The sequence below is a fragment of the Marmota monax genome, unplaced genomic scaffold, assembly GCF_021218885.2.
Source record: "Marmota monax isolate L192 unplaced genomic scaffold, Marmota_monax_Labrador192_F-V1.1 WCK01_AAM20220418_F8-fsc00043, whole genome shotgun sequence".
NCBI lineage: Eukaryota > Metazoa > Chordata > Mammalia > Rodentia > Sciuridae > Marmota > Marmota monax.
The window spans coordinates 10830081-10842314 of NW_026691982.1; the positions used below are offsets into that span (position 1 = coordinate 10830081).

Consider the following 12234-nt stretch of genomic DNA (forward strand, 5'->3'; position numbering starts at 1 on the left):
ACCCTCTGATGACCTGCGAACTCTCGCGTTGCTTAGCTATCGCGAGATGTAGGCGTTCTCAGCCTCGTCTCTGGGTTCTGATCCTTGGGTGCACCTAGGGAAGCAACGCTGGGAGCAGTGAGAGGCTATCCTGGGTACAGGGGCCGCATTCTTTGGCTCAGAATGTCAAAACAGTTCTAACAGGCTTTCCTAATCCAAGCACAACAAGGTAATACCATCATTGTGTAGATTAGATAATCTGGCTAAGAGAAAATGGATCAAGGACTAAGGGTTGATAATTGCAGTGATTCAAGGAACTTCCATTAAGTAGTCAGTCTGATGTAGAGTGTGACCTTTTTTGTTTGTTTGCAAAACTTGAAGATGGCGGTGATTAAATGGCCATAGACTTGGCACCTTTGACCTACTTAAAGGAAAGCTAGTCATCCTTTGGTCCCAGGAGAATGCTGTGTTTGCTGGGCACTGTGGAAGTTGGAGAGGACACATATTTGCAGTATAAGATAGGCACTTATGATAGGCACGTTGTGATCAACGACGGGCATAATCTTTATAGTAGAATCACATCCCTGATGTGGTTGGGTTGTGGAACTGAAAAAGTCTGCATCTTTCATAACACTATTTGTTCCAACTCCACAAACCTGCCTATGTTAAGAACAACTTTAAGAAAAAAAAATTTATGGTTGGAGATGGACAGCATGCCTTTATTTTATTTATTTATTTATGTGTGGTGCTGAGAGGATCAAATCCAGTGCCTCACACATGCTAGGCAAGTGCTCTGCCACTGAGCTACAGTCCCAGCCCAAGAACAACTTCTTTTTAAGTATTAGCTCATATTTATTGTACAAATCAGTGGATTTCACTATGACATTTTTATACATGCATATATTGTGCTTTAATAGCATCCACTCAGTCCCCCCCTTCTCTAATAACAGTAGTCTCTCTTCTGTTTGCAGGCCTTTCTTGGACTCTCCACATGTGAGAGAAAACATAGGATATTTATCTTTCTGTGTCTGGCATATCTCAGTTAACATGATGATTTCCAGTTTCATCCATTTCCTGCAAATAACATGATTCCATTCTTCTTTATGGATGCATAATATTCCATTTGGTATATACACACTATTTTCTTTATCCATTCATCTGTTTATGGTTACTAAGGCAGATTTCAAAACTTGGCTATTGTGAATACTGCTGCAATAAAGATAGGTATGCTGGTATCTGTCTTTGGGGTGCTGATTTTATTTTCTTTAGGTATATACCCAGGAGTGGTATACCTGGATCATATGATAGTTCTGATTTTTTGAGGAACTTTCATACTTATTTCCATAGTAGCTTAAGAATTTCTTGACAATCAGGATTTATATCATGCTATTCAGAAATTTACATGAGCTGCAGATACCTTTTTAAAAATATTTATTTAGTTGTAGATGAACACACAGTATCTTTTTTTATTTTTATGTAGTGCCGAAGATTGAACCCAGTGCCTCACACATGTAAGGCAAGCACTTTAGCACTGAGCTACAGCCTCAGCCCCTGGAGATACCTTTTTAAAGCCCATTTTAAGTAATATCTATCAGCTTGCCTAGCCTCTGATAAACTATAGTTACTTTTATTTATTTATTTATTTTTTGTATCGGGGATTGAATTCAGGGGCACTCAACTATTGAACCACATCCTTAGCCCTATTTTGTATTTTATTTAGAGACAGGGTCTCACTGCATTGTTTAGTAGCCTCACTTTTGCTGAGGCTGGCTTTGAACTCTGGATCCTCCAGTCTTAGCCTCCCAAGCCATTGGGATCACAGGTGTGTGCCACTGTGCCTGGCTATTGCACTTACTTTTTAAAAATGTGTTCTATTTATGCCACTTTTGTAGCAATCAAATTTTAAAATTTATTTTTTAACTACAATAAAATATACAAAACTTTATCATTTTAAGCATTTTAAGATCAGTGTCAGTAAGTTCAAATCACTTCATTGTGCAACTGCATCTCTAGGACTTATTTCATCTTGCAAAACTGGTAAACATTTTTAAAAATGATCTCTTCCACATCTGTCTTGTTCACACCTTCCTATACTCATAGTCCTAACTGTTCTTTCATTTCTGCTAAATCAAATCCTATCCTGGCCTTTTAACTTTGATTTTCTTATGAACTCCCTGACAAAGAACTAGATTTCAGACAATCACTATTTGCTGGATGCTCAATTTAAATTTTGTTCCAACAGTGCTTGATGGTAGCTATTATTCCACTTTGGACTGAAAGCTGGCATCAGATGCAGCAGCACACCTACTCCATGTTCTTATCACCAGGAACCCAGATGTTTTCCCTACTGCAGGTGTGTTTGTTCTTTTGGTGGACAGACAACTTGGCTTCATTTTGTAGCGTCTGATCCTTTATTCTTTGCTCTTCACTTTTCCTGAGGAAATTTAATTAACTCCTTGTTCAGTCTCTTAAAGGTTCCAGGCTATTACAGTCCCTACTAGGAAATGTAGTAACGTGGAGCCCACCCAAGTCAAAGGTGCCAAGACTTCTGGTCATATAATCACTGCCATCTTGAAGTTTTGCAAAGCAAAAGTAACAACAACATGACAACAAAAGGCTGCCACACTAAATCTAATTTGACCACTTAATGGAAGTTCCTTGGATCACTTTGTTATTATCTATCCTAAATCATTGCTGCCTTCTTCTTGGCCAGCTTATCTAAATTTATCTGGAGTCAGAGATGCCTCACTTTTTTCCCAGCTGATGAAACCACTTTCAGTGTTTCTTTCCAGGCAGGATGTACATGGACTCAACTTACAGTGACTTGTAAAGCAAACTTCCAGATTTGAATCCTGGCTTTACCAGGATGATCGCTGTGATCTGGGGCAGGTTAATCACTCTGAGTCCCAATTGTTTCATCTGTAAACAGCTCTCTCACAATTTGGGAGATGATCACTGATTTGGGGCAAGGCATTTAATCTCTAAGTCTCAATTTTCTCATCTGTAAACAACCCTCTCATAGTTAGGAGTGAGGCGATTAAATAGCATTTATATGAAGTGACTAGCCAAATACCTGACACGTGGTGGTGCTCATGACAGATAAGAGTTTATCTTTTTCAAGGTTTGGCTTACTTCTCCTCTGTGCTCACAGATGAGCTTGAGTGAATATTCAGGATTCCAGGCTGCTAGCCCACCTTTACTTGACACTTCCTGGTGTTTCTTTCTTTCTTTTTTTTAAAGAGAGAGAGAGAGAGAGAGAATTTTTAATATTTACTCTTTAGTTTTCGGCGGACACAACATCTTTGTTTGTATGTGGTGCTGAGGATCGAACCCGGGCAGCATGTGAGCGCTACCCCTTGAGCCACATCCCCAGCCCCCTGCTGTATCTTATCTATCCTGACTGTGTAGACTTTGGTCTGTTTTCATCTCTGCTGACTTTGGTAATTGTTGGCATATGTTCTGTTTTTCTGGATTATTGAAATCTAGCTTGTTTCTGTCCTCTGGTGATTATAGGACTTCTGGATATGTTTCGATACCTTGTGGATGTCTTATCTTGTAGTTTATTCTTGGCTTCCAGAAACTACAGTCTTTACCTATTTAATTCAAAGTGTGTAATTCACAGTTCCTCTACCCACTTAATGATTCCCAACATCTAACATTCAGTCATGATCCCAAGCTCAAAATAGATGCATATTCCTATTAGCTCATTTGACATATTTTAAAACATTCTCCCTCAGTTTGACATACTTGTGGATGATAATGTCTTTTTCTTTTTTTCTAGCACCTACCAAGCACAATGCCCAGCACATGTTAGACATCCAATGAATGACTATATGAATAAACATATAGCACAAGAGAAACTCTGTGGTACTCATTTCCAAATTTTTGGCATCATATGTAAAGAAATATATTATTCCTTTGGTGCAATTTATTTTTCAAGACCAAAGCCTCATTTTAAATCATTGTCTTTTGCTGAAAATCTTTGAACTTACTTGGAAAACTGCTTTGTAATTTGTTCTCACGTTATGTGCCCAGGCTTCTTCTATAAGTCCCACTTAAAATTTAATTTTTTCAAACTTTTCTTCTGCAGAGGAAATAAATCTTTTAATAGAACCAATCTCTAGCCAGCTAACCATTCTAAGTATGAAAATTTCCCTGACAGCTGCTGACATTTGTCTAAGCACATTGACTATCTTGGTCTTTTTGGGCTCTGGCTTTGTTCATTTCTTCCTCACCAGCTGTAGAGAAAGTCCTGGGCTGGGATGTATTTTCAACCATGCAGTTTATAAACTAATTCCCAAATAAGGAGCTGCTGCTTCTCAAGAAAGCTATAAAATCTATCTAGGCTGTTTTAAATATTAATTAAAGAAAACCAGAATGGAAACATGGATAGTTTCAAAATATCAGTCTTAATTCACTAACTCTGTGCCCTTTTCTGTGAAAGGAGGACAAAAATGATATGTCAAGAAAACTACCCTCAAGGAGCTTTATTCCTATTGGAGGGACTAGATCTGAATTTCGAAACAATGCCAGGTAGTCTTTAATGATTGGGCTGCACAAAGGAGGAAGGGTGTGGAAGGCTAGAGCAGTGGAAAAAAGCATGTAGGGAAAAGAGCAAATCTGATGTGGATCTTAGTGGAGTCCATGGGAGGTTCCAAGACAGGAGGAGAGATAGGGCTGAGAGTGTGGGGAGGGCTAGTTATGGTGTGTGTTTACCAGGCTTGGAGTGTCTTGGTAGCCAGAAGGTGCCGTGCAGTGATTTTTCACAGCAGGGACAGTCATGCACCACTTAAAAATGAGACACATTCTGAGAAATGCATTGTTAGACGATTTTATCATGTGAGCATCAAGAATGCCAGATAGTTTAGTCTTCTACACATCTGGGCTATATAATATATACAGGGTATAGCCTGTTGCTCCCAATGTCATGATGAACAAAACAAAATGAGATTAAATCATATGCAAGAGAAAATGATTCAATGAAGAGATGTGTGAAGTACAAGATATTTGAAGCTTCTGCCAGTGTAATAGGGCATACTGTTTACATTAAATTTTCTCTAAGTAGGAGTAGCACTCTAAAATAACAATGAAAATATAATAAAATAAATACATAGGAGCTAGGGCTGTGGCTCAGTGGTAGAGCACTTGCCTAGCATGTGTGAGGCACTGGGTTTGATCCTCAGCACCACATAAAAATAAATAAATAAAATAAATGTCTATCAACAACTAAAAAATTTAAAAAAATGAATACATAAATCAGTAACATAGTTGTCTTTATTATCAAATGTGTACTGTACGTAATTGTGTGTGTTATACTTTTATACTACCAGCAGCATATAGGCTTGTTCACACTAGCATCACCATGAACATAATGTGGATAATGTGGGGCAATATAGCATCAGTTGGCTACAACATCACTAGGTGATAGGAATTTTTCCATTACAATCTTATAGGACCATTGTTGTACGTGTGGTCCATTATTGAAATATCCATGCACATGACTGTATATGGAACAGGTGTCAGTTCCTTTGACACTTTGCACTTTTGATTTTGGACTCTTGATGTCTCCTTTCCTGCATTCCCATCCACCTGTGGCTGATCTCCTTTGCATCTCACACATTCTGTTCCATGTTTGTCTTCTGCCTATCCAGACTTTATGTTGGCCTTTCTTATACACTTATTCATGGGCTTCTCTAAATTATCTTCACACCTTTTGGGCAACCAACACTTTGATTCCCTGAGGATTACTGGTCTTGAACAACAGAGATCAACTAGTTCTTACTAAGACAGTATTTTTGTATTTCCATTTTAAAAGAAGTTATGAATTCAAATGTGTTTTTATCTTAGCATATGTGGGGAAGATAAACAAATTTATAGTCTGATTCTGAAAGATTGCTTACTGTTATAGTACAGAAGAGTGTACATTAAGATTAATTATCTTTGGTGGAGGAGGAAAAAAAATCTCAGAAAGATATGTTTTGGAGATTGAATTCAGTCCTGTATTAATGGAGTAATCAGCACATGAATGGACACTATATAGAGCCACTGCTTAGAATAGACAGAGGTTAAACTATATTTGTGGTGGATAATTGTGTAGTGGAAGGTATGAATCACTCTCAGAGGCCCTAGATGAGTCAAAAGAATTGCTAATTATGTCTTTCTGTGCAGTTTGGGGCCATGGGTAAAAATATCTGGGGATCATGATTGATACCAGCATGTGTAGAAATAGGTCAAGATGAAATCTCACTGACAGTGAAACAGAATTGCCCAGAGGAGGCTTTTCTGTGTCTTTCAGATCCTCCTCTGGTTCTCATTCCCTTCCCATCATCCCAGTTTACACTCTCATTACCTTGCACTGTGATGATTGCAAGTGTCTCTTAACAGGTGTCTTTACTTCCTGTCTTTTTCTCCTCCCAAGCATTCCATAGGTGGATGTCAGCTCAGTCTTCTTAAAACATTTCTTTCACCACACATCCATTAACTGTGTGATTTCACCTTCCTAGGTCTCTGTCTCCTTGTCAGAAAATGAGGAGATTGGTTTCGGTTTATTTTTCCAGTTCTAAAATTCTTACTCTGGGCCACTCCAAAGTGGCTTTGCTTTTTCTTTTTTCATTTGACAAACTGTATTGAGTGTGAAATATGTGCTAGGCATGGTGCCATGCCTTGAAGATGCAAAGAGAAATAAGATTGAGTTCCCCTCATGGTGCCCAGTTCTAGGATGCAGTCCCACATGTTGAAATGTGCTCCCTTTGTTTAAAACATTAAAAAGTACATAGTCTCAGGTTGGGCATATAGCTGGGTCGTAGAGTACTTGCTTAGTGTTAAATCCCCAGCATTGCTTGTCCCCAAAATTATGTAGTCTCCATTTATATATGTTTATTTGTTTCTCAAATCTATACGTTTACAACTAAATGTTAAAACATAGTAAAAATTTATTTATTTATTTTTTAGTTCTGGGAATTGAATCCAGGGCAAGTGCTCTCAGCACAAAAATTTAAATTTTATATGAAGATGAAATTGTTTTCACAAAATAAAATTTAAATTTGTCATTAGAGGTTCAATTAATGTTTTGTTCTTTTTAACGACGTTAATACTATTATGGTGAGATCAATGTGATCAAATTGGCTTCTTTTGCTTGGAAACATTTTCTGAGATAGATAAACAGCGGTCTCATATTATGTTCAATTAACTTAGACATTAGTTTTGAATGACTGTCATAGCTCAAAATACATTGATCCAAATGCAAGGAGTAAATAGTTAACTGAAGTAATGAAATCATAATAGGGAATAATTTCTGCTTTTTATTATGAAAAATGCTGAATATAGACAAAATTAGAAAGATAAAAATGTTGAAAAATCTATGCATTAAACATCTAACCCAACTTCCACAATCACCAACTCATGGTTAATCTTCCATCTAGACCTTCTCCTTTTTACCTCAACTAGATGATATTGAAGCAATCTCCAGAATCACATAATCTTATTTGACATATTTCATCATGCATTTTTACAAGATGAGAACTCAAAAAAAGGAAACTTATATACCATTTTTTTTGGCTTTTGTATTTCTTAAATAGACACATAAAACTTTATTCAGGAAAAAAATTATATAAATTGAATAAAATGCTAGGAAGTTGGAGTAACACCAAAGTTATGGGAAGAAGATTAAAAGTTTATTGTATAAATGTTGCATAACATTTCCACATTTCAGAGAGAGAGGGATCTGTTTTGTAATTAAGTATAATTACAAAAAATAGTAAAAGCATAATGTTTGAAGTTGCAAAAAGATGTTTTTGAAAAAACATTTAAGAAACAAATGTGTATTTCAGGAGAATTTGATTATTTTCATGTCAGTTATAATATCTCCAAAGTTCTGGATAGCTCACCAAGAAAGAAATTTCTTTTCTTTGTTTCTTTTCCAAGTAAAAGAAATATCTCAAGCAAATCAATGATGGTGACCAGAGAAGTGTTAGGGAAGATAGCATATCCAGGTGAGCAAGGGGAAGGGAGGGGATCAGAACTAAAAAAAAAATCTAAGGAAATGTTCCTTGCCAAGATTTCAGCATAAAATTTCAAGTCCATGATATGTATTCGTAGTATCAGGACATCCAGAATATCATAGGCTCTTCTTAACTGTGCAAAAAACTAAGTTACTTAGTTAGTGCGAAAGCTTTGGTATTATGTTGTTTATCATTCCCTAAAAGAAAAAAAAAATTGCATGTCATTGTTCATTCCTTTCCTCCCCAAAGCAGGTCCACCATTTAGTTATCTTTCGGCTTCCTCTAAGGTAGTACCACTGCCGTGAGTTTATTTGTCTGATGGAGGCGGACAGGGAAAGACACTGGTGTCTGACAGCAGAATCTGAATTCCCACAGAAATTACTCTCCAATTGACTTGGTTGTCCTAATTTTGTTTTGTGCTTCAGAGACTCAGAGAAATATGCTGAAATGGTCACCATTCACTGGTTGTCACAGAAATGACAATGATTACAAGGTAGGAAGGATGTTGAACACCAGACAAGGAAGATGAGGTCTCAGTGCAACAGGTGACCCTCTAATAACTTACAAAGTGGTCTGTACCTTGTGTATAAGCAAGTTGGTGGCTGGGGGTGTCGATTACTGCTACCTACTTAGCTTGCAGATAAATGATGCAGGTAGCTTTGATTCAGTCTGGCTCATCAAAGGACCACATCCTCTGGTCATGACCATGGTGACCTCTTTCAGTTGTGAGGGCTTCAATTGCAACTTTGGGGTGTTGAAGGGTGGGAATGAGAAGTTTCAGATGAGAGAAAAGACCTATCAACCAGGACATTTTTGACAGAGACAAAGAGAAGTTGCATAGAAACTATATCATTTGAGATCTAGAAATGCAGATATATCAAAGATATAAAATGCTTCCTTTAAGTGAACAGGTGAAAGTTCTTGAATTAATAATGAATAAAAATATTTAACACTGAAGTTGCTAAGAAAGAATCTTCTATATGTGAAATTGTGAAGAAGGAAAAAGAAAATAATGATAGTTTTGCTGTCACACCTCAAATTGCAAAGTTATGACCACAGTGTATTCCTAACTGCTGAGTCAATATGGAAAAGGCATTAAGCAATTGGTTCAGTATTATCACAGTTTTAGACATCTGTTCTTGGGATGTGTCCCCTAAGAATAAGGAGGAGCTACTGTATTAACAGTTCCATCTACCAGTTGGGAGATATTTTTGTTGGAATTTGGTTCCTAAAGTCTCCAGGTTAATTGACATCATCCATTTGTTCTTTTAGACTGATTAGACTTAAAACTCACCCAAGATCTTTCTTTTGAATATTTTCTAAGTGGGTGTGGTGGTGCACATCTGTAATCCAAATTGAGACTCAAGCGAGAGGATCACTTGAGCCCTGGAGTCCAGCCTGCAATCTGGTAAGATCATGGTCAGATTTTATAAAAGTATAGAATAAGAGCCTTTTTAGATCATGCAATTACATTATTTTTTGGCAATGAAACCTTGTAGGGATCCAAATATCTCAAAAATACACCACAAGCACAAATTCCTTAAAAAAGCAGTAACTTTCTTAACCATTAGTGAAACATCACCTTGGCCTTGAAGAGATACAGTCATTTTTTTCAGTAAGTATATTACTAACAGCTACTTGTCATAGAAATGGGCAACATATACAAGCCACTTGTTTTGTAAAAGAAAGTCACAGAACTCACTTTTCAATGGGACAGTTGTTGACCGGGATAATTACTGTATGTTCCAAATAAGTTTCATGGTCACATTCTGTTTCATTGTATAGTATATTAAAGCTTCTACAATAAATTAAATATCTTTAAATATCTTGTTCTTATGAAATTAAGCATTGGTGATTTCTTATTCTCAGCACTATTGACATTTTGAGCCAGAACATATGTAAATATTCATTATTATTTGGTAAGGGGCTGCCCTATGTACAAAAAGCCTTTTTGGAAGAGTATCTTGCTTCTACCCAGTAGATACTAGCTACTGATATTATCTCCCAACCCTGCCACATCTCAACTGTGAAAAGTGAAAGTGTCTCCAGCTGTTGCTAAATAGGCCCCAGGGGCAGAATCAGTCCCAATTGAGAACTGCAATACTGAAAAGTCTGCTCCATGAAGGCAGTGGATTTTGCCTGTTTTGTGTGTTCTTTAAATTCCTGATGCTTAGAACTATGCCCAACCCATAAAGACACTTAATTAACTGCTTCTTGAATGAATGAATGAATGAATGAATGAATGAGTGAATGAATGAATGTAAATATTACCTTTTATCATTTTTAATATGATAGGAAAAGCAATGGCTTTTGTCTTTGTAATTTAGTAACAAATATAAAAGGGAGCTTGTGAAAATTTAAAGTTTAGTAATTTTTTATCAAACACTGGATTGAGTATTGCTGAAAATTTATTTGAAGAGCCTTTATCTTTGTGTTGTGGATTGTTTACCTTGAATTCTTGTCATGGCTCTATTTCATTAATAGCTAATATCTAAAGGCACAATATACAGTTAGCATTTTTTCATTGTTAATGATAGTGGATCTAAATTCTCCAGTTTTTTTCAAATAATCCTGAGAATTATCTTTTTAAAATTAACTTTGTCTGATTAGCTAATTGACTTCATCTCATAATAAAACTAGAGAATGAAGCAGGAGCCCTGCAATTTTATCCTTGCTCAGTGATATTTTAGTATCATTTTCAGTCTGCAGTGCTTTTGCAGGACTCTTTTCAAAACCAGTTATCCATCATTGTCAGCCTTATTTTCATGAACACTGGATAATATAACTAGTGAATCCACTTTACCAGACCCTCAGAAACTACTATGCCTGTCAATACACTGAAAAGTCACAATCAAGTAAGAACATCTCTTGCAACTCCTTTGGGTCATAGAACTCTTTGGTCCAAACACTTTGCTTCTTGTGACATGAGGCCATCTTATCCAGGTGTATTTTTTTCCTTTTGTTGTATTCAAATATAACCATACAAATTCTAACATACTGTTCCTGTATCACATCTAGTGCATTCTGTGTGGTATGTACACTCCTCTTTGAGAACCACAGAGTTAGTGTATAGTGGATCACATCCAGTCTTCTCAGACTGGCATTCTTAGTTGTAGCAGAGGCACTGTTTATTTATTTAGGTACCTGTGGTTAAACTCATGAGCACTTTACTACTGAGCTACATCCCCAGTCCTTTTTACTTTTTTATGTTGAAACAAGGCCTTGTGAAGTTGCTGAGGCTGACCTCAAACTTGTGATCTTCCTGCCTCAATCTCCAGAGTCTCTGGGATTATAGGCATGCACTGCCATGCCTGGCTAATGAGAAAATAATATAAGCCCATCAAATCCCATTTTATTTACCTTTTCTAGGGCACACATAAATGACATTTTTCAGCTTCCCTTAAAGTAATGAGTAGCCACGTCATCATGTGCTGCTGGCCAATGGTGTGTATGGAGAATTGGTTTGTAACCATCCTTGAGTCAAGAGCCAGTGTAACTTCCTCCACCTTTTGCTTCTTCATCTGCTGCATTGATATCGGGTAGCCATGTGTACCAGACAATATAGCTGGAGTAGAAGCTGCCTACAGGAGGAGAACTTCCAAGGAGAAACACACAGCCTGCATTTTGCTGTTTTTTTCTGGCTTTAAGAGACTAAAACTTTGTGTTTGGTTGTTACAGCAGCTGTCATGAATTACCATGATATATTGGTAATCTATTAATATGTCTTATCTAAATTCTCCAATGTAGTGCTCAGTTATTTACTGTATTTCATTGTTATTATTCTGAAGAATGTTTTACAGCAAAATGAAACTCAATATTATATATTTGAAAAGATTATCATAGAGATTGTAGCTTGGTAAATTGTATTGTATGCCCTATTAAGAATTCAGAGAAGAAATTTCTCTTAGTTCTATTAATAATAAAAGATCACTTACTTATGTTCTTGATCTGCTCTTATCTCATGGACACTCTAAATCTTGTAACCGATTGTGTTTTCCTCAGGGCCAACTTTGTGGCTCATGTCTAGTAACCAGATAAGCTTTATAATATACAGGTGCTTTTTGACTTGCAGTGGGATTATATGCCAATAAAACCTTCATACATTGAAAATATCATTAATTCAAAATTGTACTTAATGCTCCTAACCTAAGGAACCTCACAGATTAGCAACACAGCATACTGTCAGTGGCTTCCCCTCATGATTATAGCGCTGACTGACAATCACTGCTGCTACCCATTATCAAGAGACTGGAGG

At 36.8% G+C, this 12234-nt stretch overlaps 1 long non-coding RNA gene across 2 annotated transcripts; it reads left to right on the top strand.

The window, feature by feature from the left end:
- The first annotated feature begins 77 nt into the window (after positions 1-77).
- LOC124094290 (uncharacterized) lies at positions 78-11917 on the top strand. 2 transcript variants are annotated; one of them, XR_006852184.1, is made up of 5 exons: positions 78-208; positions 7903-7970; positions 8405-8472; positions 9304-9387; positions 11349-11917. It is a non-coding gene; the product is annotated as an uncharacterized LOC124094290 (long non-coding RNA). The 2 variants fall into 2 exon arrangements; XR_009227130.1 differs by having other exon boundaries at positions 8405-9387.
- Positions 11918-12234: the final 317 nt, after the last annotated feature.